Source organism: Ranitomeya variabilis, chromosome 1 (genome assembly GCF_051348905.1).
Source record: "Ranitomeya variabilis isolate aRanVar5 chromosome 1, aRanVar5.hap1, whole genome shotgun sequence".
Lineage (NCBI taxonomy): Eukaryota > Metazoa > Chordata > Amphibia > Anura > Dendrobatidae > Ranitomeya > Ranitomeya variabilis.
Window position 1 is genome coordinate 705,308,699 of NC_135232.1, and position 15,499 is coordinate 705,324,197.

The window sequence follows — 15,499 nt, forward strand, 5'->3', positions numbered from 1 at the left end:
CCTGACCTCCTGCATTTCACACCAACTCAGCGGGTGTTATTTAATTGGGTCTTGTCACACCGCTTTGGCCAGCCATACCCCATGATAGTTGATCCGCGAAGGAGGAGAAGATGATTGTGGGTGCATCCACTTTTGTGGCAACGCCTCACTAAGGGGCATTTTCACCGGCTCTATTCATCTCTGCGAACACATCCGAACAAATTCTTCCAGTACTGTCGCATGACAATACCCACCTTTGATATCTTGTTGGAGACAGTACATCCAGGAATAACGTATCAGGATACCAGGATGCGGAAATGCATATCCACAGAGGAGCGTCTTCTCCTGACCTTACGGTATGTATTCACCATCCTCACATACTATATGTTGATGATATTTTTTGTACTACTTTGATTTTCATAGCATCTTATTAAAATTATATTAATATATTTTTTATAAATCATATACAAATATGTATTCAATGGTAAGTGTTAGTATCCAGTGTAAATTTATGAAGGTACACTGGTCTCCTGCCTTTTTGATCCTCATATTACTTTGGTTTACTAGGGTTTTTTTAAAGCATTGTTACTTAGCAATTTTTTTTTTTTCAGATTCCTGTCAACTGGATTATCTTATGCGGGACTACATCTTGAATTTCTCATGGGGCGGTCCACTATTTAAGGCTTTGTGCGTAATACATGTGTTCAAGTATGGGACAAACTACATGAACTTGTGATGCCGAAGCCCAAAAGGGAGGATTGGCTGAAAATAGCCCGTGGATTTACTGACTCTTGTGAATTTCCTCACTGTATTGGAGCCCTGGATGGGAAACATATCAGGGTGCGTAAGCTGCCAAACTCGGTAACCCAATTCTATAATTATAAGCAGTTTTTCTCTGTAGTTCTGTTAGCTGTAGTTGACAGTAACTACAGGTTTATAATTGTAGATATTGGGGCCTATGGGCGAACTGGAGACTCTAGAGTCTTCAATGCGTCCATTATGGGTAGGCAGCTACGTGAAAACTTGTTGGACCTCCCACCACCACGACAACTCCCAGGCTCCAATGCTGAAGCAGTCCCATATGTACTTGTGGCAGATGAGGCCTTCCAATTGACCAGGCATGTCATGAGCGTGTCTTTAATGTCAGACTTTCACGGCATGGCGACTGGTGGAGTGCGCCTTTGTCATTATGGCATCCAAATGGCGTGTTCTCCAGTCTGCCATTCAGCTGAGTGAGGCAAATGTCAATGAAGTCATAAAAGCTTGTGTTGTTCTACACAACTTCACAAGAATTCATGAGTGCTCCTCAGCTGACAGTATTGAAGGCATGTTGGCTAATGTGGGTAGGCCTACAACACATTTCCTTACTCCGCGGCGTCCCCTTTCTGGCATAAAAGTTAGGGATATTTTTACAAATGATTTTGTTTCTCCTCAGGGAGCTACTCCCTGGTAGGATAATGCTGTTTCTTTGTTGTAATTTTTTCATATACCGTATATACTCGAGTATAAGCCGACCCGAGTATAAGCCGACCCCCCTAATTTTGCCACAAAAAACTGGGAAAACTTAATGACTCGAGTATAAGCCTAGGGTGGGAAATGCAGCAGCTACCGGTAAATGTCAAAAGTAAAAATAGATACCAATAAAAGTAAAATTAATTGAGACATCAGTAGGTTGTGTTTTTTAATATCCATATTGAATCAGGAGTCCCATATAATGCTCCATACAGTTCATTATGGCCCCATAAGATGCTCCATATCAAAATATGCCCCATATAATCCTGCATAAAGGTTAATAATGGCCCCATAAGATGCTCCATAAAGATATTTGCTCCATATAGTGCTGCACAAACGTTGATTATGGCCCCATAAGATGCTCCATACAGACACTTGCCCCATATAGTGCTGCACAAACGTTATGGCCCCATATAGTGCTGCACAAACGTTATGGCCCCCATATAGTGCTGCACAAACGTTATGGCCCCATAGATGCTCCATACAGACACTTGCCCCATTTGCTGTTGCTGCGATAAAAAAATAAAAAATCACATACTCACCTCTCCGTCGCTCAGGCCCCGGCACTTTCAATATTCACCTGCTCCTCGTTCCGGCGCCTCTCCATCTTCAGCAGTGACGCTCAGGTCAGAGAGCAGAGTGTCACTAACCACGTCACCGCACCCTCTGACCTGAGCGTCACTGCTGAAGATGGAGCGGCGCCGGAACGGGGAGCAGGTGAATATCGTGCAGCGCTCCCCCTCCCAGTTATACTCACCTGCTCCTGGCGCTGTGGTCCCTGCTTCCCCGCAGCTTCTTCCTGTAGTGAGCGGTCACTGTTACCACTTATTACAGTAATGAATATGCGGCTCCACCTCTATGGGAGGTGGAGCCGCATATTCATTACTGTAATGAGCGGCACCATGTGACCGCTCACTACTGAGGAAGCTGCCGGCGCCGGGGAAGCCATGGACTTGCAGGGACCGTGCCAGAAGCAGGTGAGTATAATTAGACAGCCCCCGCTCCCCCTCCCCTGCCGACCCCTGGGTATGACTCGAGTATAAGCCGAGGGGGGGACTTTCAGCCCCAAAAAATGGGCTGAAAATCTCGGCTTATACTCGAGTATATACGGTATATCTATATATATTTTCAGAAAAAAATTCAAAAATTACTTAAATTACTTAACTATGTGTGTTTCATTGAATTATGTAACAGATGTTTATCAACCGAGTAATTGAGTATGATGTAATGATTTGTTCAACAAACTGAAATTGACTTTTGACTTTTTTTATCATAGCAAAGGCCTTTTTTGTTTTTTAAACACCATATTAATATCATATGTTTGTTTGTTTTTTCATAAAACATGACATAACCCATTTTGTTAGATAAATATAACAAAGTGCTATCACAGCAGAGTCAAACAAAAACATGTTTAGAACCAAAAATAAAAAAGATTCCTCATAAAACAATTCTCATTACAGATTTCGGTAAGTTGGTGGAGGTGATGGCGGAAGCTCAGGGTCCTGGTCAGGTGGCCTTTGTTGTGCCAATTGTCCATCATCCTATGTGTATGATGTCTGTCCCTGCTCAAAATGATGCCCTTTATCATATTGGCCAGTTGTGTATTGGCTATAATAAGGGTTTTGAGTATGGCCCTCATGAGGTTGAAAATAAGGCCTTGCATCATAACCCCCCCCCCCCCAATATGGCCTTGTCGTCCAAAACAAGGTTGGGACCAGCCTCCAGCACTGGGTCTGGACAAGTGGCCATATTGGGAAGGTTGATGGTATGATGGCAAATGGTAATGTGCTGGCCTTGGTGGGTTTTGGGTGGGAACGGGTAGAGGTGTAGGCACGCGTGGAGGGGGTTCTTCAAATACTTGTTGAGCATGCACCTGTTGAGATGATGGAAGGTGCAGGACGTTACGTGCTGACAGCTGCCACCTCTCAATGAACTCAAATAATTCATAGGGTGCATTTGGTGGGGTACATGCATCAATAAGTATTTGAAAACACCCTCTCACACGTAGCCTCACCTCACTGGGTATGGGACGGAGGTACCGGGCCAGGCTCCTCGAATAGGCCTCCTCACCATCATCCTGTGCATCCCTGGCCAAATAATTAAGGACCCCAATGTCCACATTTCTGCGACTTTCTTGCAGCTCTCTCCTTCAGCGGCCACGCCGGGAAATGACAGCAGGCTGTGGGGATGTCTCCAGTGGAACAGTAGGGCTGCTACTGTTTCCTGGATCATCCTGACTTCCTGGATGTGGTGCTGCTGTGGGTGGTGGTGCAGCTTCTTGGCCAGTTGTTGCCGCATCTTGTGGTGCAACTGAAGATGTTGCAGGAGGGATGTCACTGGAAGGATGTGAAGATGGGCCAGCCACCTCTTCTCCTTCCAAAACCGGATCTATCAGGGCCTCCGAGTCTGAGCCGGTCTCCTTCTCGGTGAGTTTTGACTGTGTTCTGTTTGTAAAGTATGAGAATAATTAATTAAAAATTTAAATTTTACCTTTATAAAACATATGTGTAATTTTTATTTATGTTTTACTTACGGTCTCAGATCCATACTGGGATCTAAAAAGGAGAGTTGGTCATAATAAATATATTTTCTTTTTTTCCAGGCGCTGCTGACCCACTCCTGGCCCGCTGCTGCCTTTCCCTCCTATATTGGTCCCTTATGCTGCACCATCGTCTCGTAACATCTTCCACTGCAATGAAAGAGAAAAAAATAATGTATGAGGCCATTGTGCACAGTGGTACCACAATGTTTCAGTGATATAACAGATTTTAATGTGGCCTAGTAACCTGCATTTCTTAAAAAATATCATCAACATAAATATTGTAAACACAAACAGCGCAATACGATATAATGGAAAATACATAGAATTTCAGGCCATAAGGACAGGGTCCTCTCCCCTCTGTAGCAGTATGTCATTGTAAATTTGTTTAATGTAAACGACATCTATAAAACTCTGTATGTAACCCCTTTCTCATGTCCAGCACCATGGAATTAATGGTGCTATATAAATAAATGAGATTAATCTTAATGAAAATAACAAAAGGCCCAAATTCATGTAGGTAATGCAGTTTGCAATATTATTCATAGAGAAACATGAGTGTACTTACTTATCTGCCTCTGGACCTCATGTGGCCGCTGCTCATATTCTGGGAAAAAGATCCCACATATGCTTCTCCATGCCGCCTCTTTTGTGGCCCGGTTGGAATAATGGGCATCTCGCTGATCCCATATTTCTGGCCTCTCTTGCACCAGGACCAGCAGCATTTCCACATTTATAATATTGGCCATGATGCAGGAGACCCCGTGGAGGCGAGGCAGACTTCCGGGATGTCTGTGTGGCTTTTTCAGCTAATTTGCATGTCTTAGCTTCCTGATTGAGGGCTTGGCACATTTCCTATCACCTGCTGAACTCTTGCGTATTTTACGCAAGTCACACTGTTTGTCATTGTGTAATCCGTATTTTTTGCGCACCCATAGACTTTCATTGGTGGATTTTTTGCGCAATACGCTGACAAACGCAGCATGCTGCAATTTTCTATGCCCGTAAAATACAGATGCGTAATATATGCCAAATAGGAGCTGCCCCATAGAGAATCATTGGTCCGTGTGCAATGCGTTGTTTTTGCGCCTCGCATACGTCCGTAAAACTCTCTAGTGTGACGCCGGCCTTTGGCTTCCAGTTCCAATTAAAAAAGGAATTATAAGTTAAAGGTAATCTGACACCAAATTTCAAAATGAAATCTGCATACATGCCTAAATACATTGTTCAGACTTGAGGTTAGTGTACTTTGAAAATCCATGTCAGAATGTCTACAGTATGTTTTCATACCTCCCAACTTATGAAGATGGGAAAGAGGGACAAAGTTTGCGGCGCGCAACGCGCGCCACGGCAAATTTTAGGCCACGCCTCTGGCCACACCCATTCATAATTAGTCACACCCATATCCACGTCCCAACCACACCCATTTAGCACTGCTGATCACACTGTTTTATATACAATAATTTTAAACAAAAAAAATATGGCCACACAGTGCTCCATATGTTATAATGACCCCACATGATGCTCCATACTGTAATATGGCCACACACAGTGCTCCATACTGTATAATGGCCACACACAGTGCTCCATACTGTATAATGGCCACACAGTGCTCCATACTGTATAATGGCCACACATGATGCTAAATACTGTATAATGGCCACACATGATGCTCCATAGTGTATAATGGCTGCACATGATGCTCAATACTGTATAATGGCCACACATGATGCTCCATAGTGTATAATGGCCACACATGATGCTCCATACTGTATAATGGCCACACATGATGCTCAATACTGTATAATGACCACATATGATGCTCCATAGTGTATAATGGCTGCACATGATGCTCAATACTGTATAATGGCCACACATGATGATCCATAGTGTATAATGGCCACACATGATGCTCCATACTGTATAATGGCCACACATGATGCTCAATACTGTATAATGGCCACACATGATGCTCCATAGTGTATAATGGCCACACATGATGCTCCATAATGTATAATGGTCACACAGTGCTCCATACTGTATGATGGCCACACAGTGCTCCATACTGTATGATGGTCACACATAGTGCTCCATATTGTATAACGGCCACACACAGTTCTCCATACTGTATAATGATCCCACATGATGCTCAATACTGTATAATGGCCACACATGATGCTCCATACTGTATAATGGCCATTGGCCACACATGATGCTCCATACTGTATAATGGCCACACATGATGCTCCATACTGTATAACGACCACATATGATGCTCAATACTGTATAATGGCCACACAGTTCTTCATACTGTATAATGATCCCACATGATCCCACTCACTCCTGTATGCATGGCTCATATTCCCCCCCTGTATGCATGGCTCATCTCCCTCCCATCCCATATACATGGCTCATATCCCCCCTCCTGTATGCATGGCTCATATTCCCTCTCCTGTATGCATGGCTCATATCCCCCCTCCTGTATGCATGGCTCATATCCCCCCTCCTGTATGCATGGCTCATATTCCCCCTCCTGTATGCATGGCTCATATTCCCCCTCCTGTATGCATGGCTCATATTCCCCCTCCTGTATGCATGGCTCATATTCCCCCCCTGTATGCACGGCACATATTCCCCCTCCTGTATGCATGGCTCATATTCCCCCCCTGTATGCATGGCTCAAATTCCCCCGCGTATGCATGGCTCATATTCCCCCCCCCCGGAATGCATGGATCATATTCCCCCCTGTATGCATGGCTCATATTCCCCCCTGAATGCATGGCTCATATTCCCCCCCTGAATGCATGGCTCATATTCCCCCCTGAATGCATGGCTTATCTCTCCACCCCCCCGCTCCCGCTCCTGCTCCCATCTTGCATGGCGCGCTGGCTTATGTCCTCCCAATCTTGCCTTACGCAGGCGTGTACTATGGAGGACAGAGAATGAACTTCAATCCAATATTGCAGCCAGCATGCAGCCAGCGGGTAAGGAAAGGGTGAATCAAACACCCGAAAACCCCGCCCCTATGGCTGAAAATTGTTCCCTCCAAATTCAGGTGACAGTGTCCCTTTAATGTCGTTCCTCGCTGTTTCTGTATCTCCACACACCATTCTGAGTAACGATTACCTAGTGCCTCTCCTCCCTGCTAGTGAATGTCGACATAGCCTGATTGAGAGCTCTTCAGTGTCTCTCTTCACTGCTGCAGCTGATCTCTCACACTACTCAGCGCAAGCTGTAACTGACAATCAAGCTGGGTGGGTGGAGACAGTACTGATGGGCTTGTAAGGATCTGTACTCACTCGGCTGCTGTTGAGGTAGGCACAGTAAGCGGTATCCCTGGAATGCCCAAGCAGGTTTATTCAAACAGCATAAACTGCTCTGGTTAGGAAAACAAATAAACAGCCTTTTCCGGCACAAAGTAACAAACGAAAAAAATATAACAGTCCATATAGTATAGTATAGCACAGGTCAGTGTCTTTAGCACACACACAATGGAGGTCTCCACACCTCCAGACACAGATACTGAATGAGGCAATTGGCCTCCATTTTATTTACCAAACCACGCCCCTGGGGTGGGCATATGATAGCGGTCATTCCCACCCACCTCTTATGACCGCTCGTAAAACCTGGCCCTGGAGCACCCCAAACAATTCTCTCAACACTATATGTGCTGGACCACACTTCCGGGCTCACATCACCGCAGTTAATAGCCGCAATGACACATATCTCCCCTCAAGGACTTATCCAGTGACCATCTTACAGGTTCAAGAGCTCTATCAATCACTAAAATAAGTACTCCAGCCTCATCAGGTCGCAGAGTGTAGTACAATTTGTATTGTGAAATCTGCTTTAATGGCGGTTTATTCAACTGCTATCAACGTTTACTCAATTGCTATACTAGATTGAATAATTGGAGGACATACAGAACAATTAAAAACTAGTTATAGGAGCTTTCTGGAAAGGCAAATAATTCTACTAGTGTTCACATGAAGATGAAGTTACAATGTAGTCATCTGATGACTCAAAGCTCTTAATAAACTTCAAGAGTTTTAGAAAATAAAAACCAATTGGGTGTCTGAAGAATTCCCTAATTAATAACTACAGAGGGAAACTCGGATTGTTACCAAATGATACATTTCATTACTGACTCATCTTGTCACCACATCCTGTGACTTGTTAATACCAGGGAGCACCTGAACGCACAGATTAAGGTTTATTTATTATGCTCTGTTAGGCATTTTATCTTCCATTATTTTGAATTTAATTGCATTTTCCATCAGTCACATAAAATAACACCATGATGAAGTATACTACGTAACAGAAGAGTCTAGTCCGAAAACTGTATTAAATAAACACAACCCCATATGAACATAACAGAGGGTTTCCCCACTCAGCACATGTTCTAGCAGATGGAAACCTTTCTACATGCAATGGTTAACAAAGGCAAAAATTAGCTCTTTAAGAACTGATTGACCACATGGCTGATAAGAAAACTGTTTAAATAATTCCTGTGTATTTAACCTGACTACACATAGTCCTTTAGAATGTAAAACCAACCCCCATTTCCTGTAGTGAGACAAAGACCCGCCCCCACTTCCTGTAGCAAGACAAAAACTTGTCACCACTTCCTGTAGAGAGACAAAGACCCGCCCCCACTTCCTGTAGAGAGACAAAGACCCACCCTCACTTCCTGTAGAGAGACAAAGACCCATCCCCACCTCATGTAGAGAGACAAAAGACCTGTCGTCACTTCCTGTAGACCAGGGGTCCCCAACCTGTAGTTCAAGAGCCACATGTAGCTTGTGAGCCCATGATGTGTGCCTCGCGTCCATCTGCTAGTTGGTGCATTAGCAGCAGGTGTAGCAAACAGATATTAAAAGCAGATCTCTAGATGGAGACTGTTGTGTGTAGCCCCTGCACCGAAGAGCAGATCTGACTGAGGGTAAGATAGGAAACCCTGGAGCGATTGGTGTGATTTCAGTGTACAAGCTTTGGCTGTGTCTCATGACCCTCAGAGCTGAATGTGGCTCTCAAGGTCAGAAATTTTGGGGACCACTGCAACAACCTGCCCTACTTCCCATAAAGAGACAAAGACCCATCCTCTCTTCCTGTAGCAAGACAAAAACCCACCCCCACTTTCTGTAAAGCGACAAAGACCCGCGCCCACTTTCTGTAGAGCAACAAAGACCCACCCCCACTTTCTGTAGAGTGACAAAGACCTGTCCCCACTTTCTGTAGAACAACAAAGACCCGCCCCCACTTTCTGTAGAGCAACAAAAACCCGCTTCCCACTTTCTGTAGAGCAACAAAGACATGCCCCCACTTTCTGTAGAGCAACAAAAATCCGCCCCCACTTTCTGTAGAGCAACAAAGACCCACCCCCATTTTCTGTTGAAAGACAAAGACTCACTCGCTCTTCCTGTAAGGAGACAAAGATCCTCCCCCTCTGTCTGTAGAGAGACAAAGACCCCTCCCCACTGTCTGTAGACAGACAAAGACCCCTCCTCACTGTCTGTAGAGAGACAAAGACCCCTCCCCACTGTCTGTAGAGAGACAAAAAACCCTCCCCCACTTACTCTAATTGGTTTTGGTATTTCTGCTGCTAGAGATGGATTACACCTGACAACAGGCAGCAGACAGCAAGTTACACAGAAGTTAGACACATAGAGTCTGGCACCTTGGAATGAGTTAATCGCAGGTAAGACAACATAATTTAATAAAGTGATTTGTAGATTGTCTATTTAACAGAGTGCTTATCAATATGATATATTGATATGAGATCAAGATGCCTGAAAATACAGTGTCCATTTAAATTCCACAGATAGTAAAGAATATTTACAGAATTGCTTTTGGAAATTATATAGAAACTACAAAAAAAATTGGATTTGATACGCTTCCTGGTGACAAGGAGCATATACTCATCACTTTATGTGTAACTCAAAGTATGCAGCAATCCTTCACTGCTGGTAATCAGACCTGTTTCTAAGTTTATAGATTACTCGTGTTGAATGATTTTATTTATAAATCTTCTCAAAGGTTTTATTGGGTGCAAGTATCAAATGGAAAGCGCTGAGTAAAGATACTTTTTACAATCACACTTCATTCAAGGTAGTTTTCACACCTTAAAACAGTTACAATGGTTGCCCAGGACTGTATATTGATGGAGTATCCCCAGGATAGGTCATCAATACCAGATTGGTGGAGGTGCAATATTTGGCTTCCTGGCTGATCAGGTGTTCCTGGTCTTGGCGAAAGCTGGAAGTGATCAGTTGCAGAGTGGAATCGATCACTTCTGGTGCTGAGTACAATTGATTGGTACAGTTGCCGGGTTTCAAACCCCCACCAGTCTGAAATTGATAACCTATGCTAAATAATAAAGTCCTGGATGACCCTTTAAGAAGAACTTCAAGAGAGTAAAACTGAATCTAAAAAATATTGAACAGTTTTTAAGCCCTCTTCTCAGTTCCCACATTTCCAGCTCTTCTCTGTTGTCCATATGACTTTCTATCCAGTAGTGTGATGATTGACCCTTGTCGTAGGCATCAGAACCTTCATAAGAACTGCAACCATTGTAATTTAGACATCAATGTTAGAGATGAGCTAATCGAATCTATACAAACCAAATTTTAGGTAATTTGTTGGATCCGACGAATTCAAACAATTTGCAATGTGATTGACACGAATCACTAAAAGAAGACCAGCTGCTATGCTGCACGTTACAGGAGATTGCATGAGCCGCAGAAGGATCACCTGACCCCAGGCCTGACTGTACAGTCTCCCTATAATACGTCACCTGACATAGTGTTATACGTCTTTTCAGGGCACTTGTAGGCTTTGCAGTATAAACGATTCAATGCAAATTGATTTTGTGGAAAAAAATTGGCGACGCTGGCATGTTCCAATTTCACAACAGTTGCTCATCTGTAATGAATGTATACAGAGATTGGAATATATAAACTGTATATCAAGACAGAGCCGGAAGTGTTGCCATAGGAACACTATAAAATTAAGTACAGTAGGGAAATACTGCAGACTCTGACCTTGGAACGTCAATGCCAACAAAAAAAATGAGTTACAATTTTTTTTCATTGCCTGTACATATATTGTAAGTATTCTAGATTTGTATTTGTGGTAGTGTCACCACTGTCTCGCCCACTGAAATGGAGTGGCTACCCCCGACAGCAGAGGCAGCCAGTGCCAGAGCAGGGACGGGTAAGGCTGTTGTACTACTAACATCGAAAGATCCAAAAGCTTTGTGGTGCAGGAGCCGGCATAATGAGGACAAGGTTATTGTGACCCGGAATGACCATGTGGTGAGTCGTCCAGATGTGCACTCAGGAAGGAAATATTGCTCATTTGTACACAAAGGAAAGCTTCAAGAATCGAAGGAATAATTTACACCAAAGAATGCAACTCATCGAAGAAGGGCATAGAGAACAAACGCTGATCTACTGCTGGAAATATGCACCTTCATTACCTGCAAATTATGCTCTAAAACTATAAATAAACTATGGATTATAAGTAATAAAACATTATAGAATATGTCCTAGGCCAAAATAAAACATTGTAATTTCGAAAAGTTGAAATTCCTATTCCGTGCTTATTGCATACTGATTATACATTATACTGTATAGTAACACCGTGGATAGCACTATGTGTATATATATATCTATATACATACTTTTTAAAGACACTGGGCAGGGAAGTAGTTCCAAACATCTTGGAGAACTTCCCCAGATCTCCTGTGTATGATACTTGTGCAGATCCTTCTGTCTCTTCTTGTGATCCCAGAGAGACTCGATAATGGTGAGATCAGTTCTCTGTTGGGGCCATATCTTCAGTTCCAGGACTCCTTGTTCTTCTTTACGCTGATGATAGTTCTTAATCACATGGGCTGTGTGTTTGGGGTCGTTATACTGCCACAGAATACATTTTTAGCCGATCAGAAGCCTCCATGATTATATTGCATGATGGATAAGTATCTGCCTTTTTTTCTCAGCATTGAGGACACCAAGGAGTGGACAACATTGGGGGCATAGAAACAGTGATCGCAGTGCAGCAGAAGAAAGATATCACGTGCTTACTTTATTGTGAAATTGGAAAATGTCCAGCAGTGGCATCAGTTCAAAACGTGCAGCAACCAGTGGGACCCAGCTACAACATCTACTGGTCAGATAAATCTGGTTGGAAGTGGTCTTCATTGAAGAACTGCAGTCAAAAATATACTCGGTGTAGAAACAAAGCCAAGCGACTCAACTCTGCAGGACAAAATAACTCCCAGGGTGCAGAAAAATACCATGAGGTGCTCCGGACTTAGGAGTCAAAATGTGAAATATTTGGCTTTAACAGGAGGCAGTTTGTTGGCTAGGGTACAATAATGAGTGTCTGCAGGCAACAGTGAATCCTGGTGCATTTCAGCAAATGGAGATGAGGATTTGGTCAGGATCAATGCAGTCCTCAATGTTAAGAAATACAGGCAGTTATTTATACATCATGCAATAACTACAGGGAGTCCTGATTATCTCCAAATATGTTCTGCATTTGGAAAATGACCCCAAACATACAGCCGATATCATTAAGAACTATTATCGGCGTAAAGGAGAAGAAAGAGTTTTGGAAGTGATGACATGGCCCCACAGATCCCTGATCTCAGCATCATGTCTGGGATCACAGAAGGATTTGTGCAAGTGATATCCACAAAAGATCTGTGGTTAGTTCTCCAAGATGTTTGCCACAAACATTCTGCTGAGGTCCTTCACAAACTGTTTGCATGTTTACATAGAAGAACTGATGAAGGAAAAGGGAGGTCACACCATATATTGATTTCATTTAGATGTCTCGTTTCTTCATCACTTTGTTTTTTTCTTTTTCCAATTGATAAACATAAGCTATTAACATTTCTATTTTGTAAAGCACTTTTTCATTGTAGCATTTTTCCCCAGTTTTGCACAGTACGATAAAAAAGAGCCAGACATGACTTCATGAGAAGGACTGGAGACGTTGTCTTAGGGTACTGTCACACAGTGGCACTTTGATCGCTACGACGGTACGATCCGTGACGTTCCAGCGATATCCATACGATATCGCTGTGTCTAACACGCAGCGATCAGGGACCCCGCTGAGAATTGTACGTCGTAGCAGATCGTTTGGAACTTTCTTTTGTCGCTGGATCTCCCGCTGTCATCGCTGGATCGTTGTGTGTGACACCGATCAAGCGATGTGTTCGCTTGTAACCAGGGTAAACATCGGGTTACTAAGCGCAGGGCCGCGCTTAGTAACCCGATGTTTACCCTGGTTACCAGCGTAAAAGTAAAAAACAAACAAACCGTACATACTCACATTCCGGTGTCCTTCAGGTCCCTTGCCGTCTGCTTCCCGCTGACTCCCGGCCGTAAGGCAGTACAGAGCACAGCGGTGACGTCACCGCTGTGATCTGCTTTCACTTTATGGCGGCACTCAGTCAGAGCGGGAAGCAGACGGCAAGGGACCTGACGGACACCGGAATGTGAGTATGTACGGGTTTTTTTTTTTACTTTTACGCTGGTAACCAGGGTAAACATCGGGTTACTAAGCGCGGCCCTGCGCTTAGTAACCCGATGTTTACCCTGGTTATCTGGGGCCTTCGGCATCGTTGGTCGCTGGAGAGCGGTCTGTGTGACAGCTCTCCAGCGACCACACAACGACTTTCCAACGATCACGGCCAGGTCGTATCGCTGGTCGTGATCGTTGGAAAGTTGCAGTGTGTGACAGTACCCTTACTCTGCCTCCATGTAAAGATGACTGCTGTATAATTCCTTTGAGACTTTATCAGAAGAAAAATTAAAGAGATTTCAGGTGTCAGATGTTATTTGACTCCAATATTAGTTTTAGGATAGGGAATCATGAGGCTGAATACTCCTCTTCCTCACTAATCTATATATATAAGAAGCATCGTGATTACTCACTAATCCCGCCCCCTGCACAGTAGCTCCGCCCCCCCACATCACCACACATAATCCCGCCCCCCACCCCATTACCACACGCAATCCCGCCCCCCACCCCATTACCACACACAATCCCGCCCCCCACCACATTACCACACACAATCCCGCCCCCCACCCCATTACCACACACAATCCCGCCCCCACCACATTACCACATACAATCCTGACCCCCCCACCACATTACCACACATAATCCCGCCCCCCCACCACATTACCACACATAAGCCCCCCAACCACATTACCACATAATCCCGCCCCTACCACATTACCACACATTACCCCCCCACCACATTACCACACATAATCCCGCCCCCCACCACATTACCACACAATCCCGCCCCCCCACCACATTACCACACATAATCCCCCCACCACATTACCACACATAATCCCACCCCCCCACCACATTACCACACATAATCCCCCCACCACATTACCACACATAATCCCGCCCCCCACCACATTACCACACATAATCCCACATTACCACACATAATCCCCCCACCACATTACCACACATAATCCCACCCCCCACCACATTGCCACACATAATCCCGCCCCCCACCACATTACCACACATTATCCTGCCCCCACCACATTACCACACATAATCCCCCCTGTTGTGAATTAGACTTTTTTGGCTCCCTCTTGTGGTCACTAGTGATATGACTCTGGGATTGTCTTTCCTCAGTTTGGCACCACCTGGGTCGTTAGTCCAGGGGTGTTGCTATATGAACTTCCTGAATTCTCAGTCTGGTGCCTGGCATCGTTGTAATCAGTCCTTTCTGTTTGCTCCTGTCTGCTGGTCTTGGTTCTTGCAAAATTAAGCTAAGTCTTGCTTCCTTGTTTTTTGGTTATTTGTATTGCTCTTATTTTTTGTCCAGCTTGTACTAAATGTGATTTCTGATTTTGCTGGAAGCTCTAGGGGGCTGGTATTCTCCCCCCGGGCCGTTAGACGGTTCGGGGGTTCTTGAATATCCAGCGTGGATATTTTTGATAGGGTTTTTGCCGACCGTATAAGTCATCTTACTATATTCTGCTATTAGTCAGTGGGCCTCTCTGTTATGGTTCTCAATGGCAAGAGAACATAGCCCAGCATACATAGGAACTAGCTCTTGGAAGGATGGAAACTTAAACTGACCATGAACTAAACCTGCCGCACAACTAACAGTAGCCGGGTAGCGTAGCCTGCGTTTTATCCCTAGACGCCCAGCGCCGGCCGGAGGACTAACTAATCCTGGCAGAGGAAAATATAGTCCTGGCTCACCTCTAGAGAAATTTCCCCGAAAGGCAGACAGAGGCCCCCACATATATTGGCGGTGATTTAAGATGAAAATGACAAACGTAGTATGAAAATAGGTTTAGCAAAATCGAGGTCCGCTTACTAGATAGCAGGAAGACAGAAAGGGTACTTTCATGGTCAGCTGAAAACCCTATCAATACACCATCCTGAAATTACTTTAAGACTCTAGTATTAACTCATAAC

General features: G+C 44.2%; 1 long non-coding RNA gene across 1 annotated transcript; it reads left to right on the forward strand.

Moving 5' to 3' along the window:
- The first annotated feature begins 7,269 nt into the window (after window positions 1-7,269).
- LOC143818322 (uncharacterized) lies at window positions 7,270-13,037 on the forward strand. The gene is made up of 3 exons (XR_013224482.1): window positions 7,270-7,344; window positions 9,637-9,728; window positions 12,973-13,037. It is a non-coding gene; the product is annotated as an uncharacterized LOC143818322 (long non-coding RNA).
- Window positions 13,038-15,499: the final 2,462 nt, after the last annotated feature.